This window comes from Miscanthus floridulus, chromosome 17, assembly GCF_019320115.1.
Source record: "Miscanthus floridulus cultivar M001 chromosome 17, ASM1932011v1, whole genome shotgun sequence".
NCBI classification, from domain to species: Eukaryota; Viridiplantae; Streptophyta; class Magnoliopsida; order Poales; family Poaceae; genus Miscanthus; species Miscanthus floridulus.
In genome coordinates, this window is record NC_089596.1 from 68,172,729 (window position 1) to 68,176,759 (window position 4,031).

The window sequence follows — 4,031 nt, forward strand, 5'->3', positions numbered from 1 at the left end:
CGCCTTGGACGCTCGTAGGAAACGCTTTCCGCCAAGGGTTTTACTGGCCGACGGCGGTCGCCAACACCACCAAGCTAGTACGCTCCTATGAAGGATGTCAGTACTATGCTCGACAAACACATCTCCCGGCCCTAGCCCTCCAAACCATCCCCATCACGTGGCTGTTTGCTGTATGGGGGCTTGACATGGTCAGGCCTCTACAAAAGGCCCCTGGGGGCTACACCCATCTACTAGTATCAATCGACAAGTTCTCCAAGTGGATCGAGGCCCGTCCGATCAATCGAATCAAATCTGAGCAGGCAGTGCTATTCTTCACTAACATTATCCATAGGTTTGGGGTTCCCAACACCATCATCACCGACAATGGGACACAGTTCACCGGTAAAAAGTTCCTAATGTTTTGCGATGACCACCACATACATGTGGCCTGGTCGGCCGTAGGACACCCGAGGACCAACGACCAAGTAGAACGTGCCAACGGCATGATACTACAAGGCCTCAAGCCAAGAATTTATAACCGGTTGAAAAAGTTTGGCAAGAAATGGCTCGCCGAACTCCCATCGGTCATCTAGAGCCTGAGGAACACCCTAAGCCAAGCCACAGGGTTCATGCCTTTCTTCCTGGTCTATGGGGCCGAGGCCATCCTCCCCACCGATTTGGAATATGGTTCCCCAAGGCTACAAGCCTATAACGAACAAAGCAACCGCACCACCCGAGAGGACGCCCTCGATCAACTAGAGGAAGCCCGAGATGTCGCGCTACTACACTCAGCTAAATACCAGTAGACGCTACGGTGCTATCAGGCCTAGCGCGTCCGAGGCCGAGACTTGAAGGTAGGTGACCTGGTGTTGAGGCTAGCACAGAGCAACAAGGGCCGCCACAAGCTGACCCCACCATGGGAAGGACCGTACATCATCGCCCAAGTACTGAAGCCCGGGACCTACAAGCTGGCCAACGAGAAGGGCGAAGTCTTCACCAACGCTTGGAACATAGAACAGCTATGTCACTTTTATCCCTAAATTTCCAAGCATTGTATATGTTGTTTCTCGAAATACAATTAAAAAGCGTTCTTTAGTTGGTATAATTTTTCGAGAAATCCCCCGAGCCCATCGCGGATCTCAGCAATACAATAACACGGTAAGGGAGACTCGGCTCTGCCTCAGCAAAACCAAGCCTCCCTCGGGGGCTAGATGGGGGACTCCCCCTAAGTCCCATGCACCATTCTTCAGTCATTTTTTGAAAAAATTCCTACGCCAAGTCTCTAACACGCTCTGACGAATCGGTTGTAAAAACCCCTCGGACCAAAGTCTGTTTCCTAAGCAAGAGGCCGGTAGAGTCGTGAGACGGCCTACGCCTTCGGGCTACGGCACTCCATCACTACCTCTCGCCCAAGGGACAGCTTAGGCCCCAAGGCGGTGTTTTGCAAACAAAATTTGATTAGGAGCAACAGAGGCCAGAGGATCGGAAACACGAGAAAAACAACCAAGAAACACAAATACTTCAAAAAGAAAGGCCTCGACATCCACAAGCGTTGTGATACAAAGATAATTCCTACTCTACTCTATTTTTACATAGCCCCTTGGGCCTAGGTCAAGCCTCAGGGCCTCCAGCATCGGCAGGCGGTAGGGGAGGGACCACCTCCTCTTCAAAAAGCTTTGCCAGCGCCATGCCGGGGCCTTCCACCGCCTCCATCAGCTTTGTGACCACCGCGTCGGCCTCCTCCTCATCATCAGGCAAGACATAGCCATCACTGATGGCCAGGAGGTCAATGCCAACATAGTGAGAGGAGATGATGGCCAACGCCCGCTTGACACCCGTGTGCAGCGCTCCTCGGAGCCGCTCGCGCATCTGGCTGCTCAGCGCAACCAAACGGCTCCCAAGGGAGCTGCTTGACTGAACCCCTTCAACCTCTAAGGCCTCGCAGGCAGAAAGGGCAGCATGCTTCAGCACCTCGTGCTCCTCGATCTCGGTCTTGAGCACCATCTGCACCGCGCTGGAAGCCTCGGCCACCTGAATAACCTCCACCTCTGACTCTGCACCACGGAAAATGAAATAAGGTTAAGCGAAGAAAAAACAACCTAAATTAGGAGTGGAAGCCCACGGAACTCACCCTTGGCCTTCAGCTCCTAGCGTCGGGTCTCGACCTGATAGGCCTTAGTTTTCTCCTTCCAGCATAGGGCCTCGGCCCGGGAAGCCTCGGCCTTCTCCTTCAAGCGCTGGGCCTCGACCCGAGAAGCCTCGGTCGCCCTAGAAGCTTCACTCCCCAGCTCTATGTCACACGAGGAAGTTAGGGAACGAACATAAGGAGAAGAAAATAAAACGTGGGGACTAAAACTCACCCTCGACCGTCCCCCTCCAAACCACAGCCTCAGTTCGTGAGGCCTCAGCTACAGCAAGGGCCTCATCCAAGGCACCTTTCATCAGCCGGTGCACATTCTGTACCACCCCCAGCTACCCCACGAGAGCCGTGGCCGAGGCCGTAGCTTCAATGGCTCGGCCCCTAAAGGCTTCCTGATCGCTGACCGCGCGGGTGAGCTCCTCCTCCAGCTCCTTGACCCGCGCCGCTAGAGGGGCAAGCTGCATCTGGGCTGTGGCCGCCTTGACCTTCACGTTGGCACAACGAAGGCGGAGGTCCTCTACCTCCGTGCTCCGCGCCGACTAGAGCTCGTTGGCGCTGGCAAGAAGGCCCTTCTGCCGCTGAAGCTGGTCCTAGACGCCCCTCTCCCGCCGGAGAAGAAGACCGACTTCCCAAGGGACCGGGTCTCGAGCTCCTGGGGAAGTAGAACAGGGGTCATTGATTGCAACAAAACCCAGAAAAAGACAACGTCGCACGAGAAAGGAAAACGCGAACCTAGGTGACTCCGGGCAGTTCGTCGGCCACCACGGACAGCGCTGTCCGTAGCGACCGCTCTGCCAGCTGGCGGTATTGCTCGAAGGTGCCCCAACGCCCGGCCTTGGCTACATCCTCGAGGGCAAACAGAGGCTCCCCCTCAGGGTCGTCTCGGCTCCGCCACAGTACCCACGGGTGATCCCACCTGCGAGGCTCGGGTCGCGCCCGCACAAGCGCCGAGCTTCCCTCATCCAAGATCAGCGCTGGCTGTTCCACGGCACTGGCCTCCTCGGCGTCGACCACCTCCCGCACCTGGGAAGTATCGTTGGAGGAGATTGGATAGACCTCCGCCTCCTGGGTGCTCTCTCGCAACAACGGCGGGCCCTGAACCAAGGGCGCCACCGAGGCCTCCACCGCCTTCATCTCCGCCTCCTGGACAGATGGCCTCACCGCCATCACGATGGCCTTGGTGATCTCAGGGGCTCCGACCTCCGCAATTATGGCCTCGACGGTCTCAGGGGCTCCGACCTCCGCCATCGTGGCCTCAGTGGACGCAGAAACACTGGTTGTGGCCACTGCGGTCTCGGCGGTCTTGGGCGCCCTGGCCTCCGTCGCCTTAGCTTCAAAGACCCCGAGGGCCTCGGCAACCAAGGGCATGCCGGCCCCATCTGACTCGTGAGCCTCGCCCTCGCGGGGCGGAAGCACTCCCTCCCTCATCGGTGTCGGGGTTGCCTCGGCAGCCCCTCCTTGGGCAGCTGGCTCCTTCAGGTCGGCCCTCGCCGACGCCACGCCGCGTTGTATGGTGGCTTGTGCCTCCGCCACCAAGTGGGCGGAGGAGCCGGGGCTCGCCTTGAGCGCCTTAAGGGGCGCCAAGGGAAGCTCGTTCGTAGGCCGCTTCTGACTAAGGAAAAATCACCTACAGGGTCAGCACGAGACCAAAGAGCGAACAGAAAGTACCGTGACCCCACAAAATACACCTACCTCGAGCGGGGGTGGCAACCGCTTCGCCACGGCAGCCCTCATCCGCAAAGGTGGCGGCGGTGGCAGAGGCGTCGCCTCTGTGTCCATTGGCATCGGTCGGTCCTCAATGAACCCCGGCGCCCCTTCGGTCCTCTGCGGGGGCAGTAGCGTCGCCTCCACCGCCACTTGTTCCACCATAGCCGCCGAGCCCACCAGGCTGACGACGCGTTTGCCCAACGCC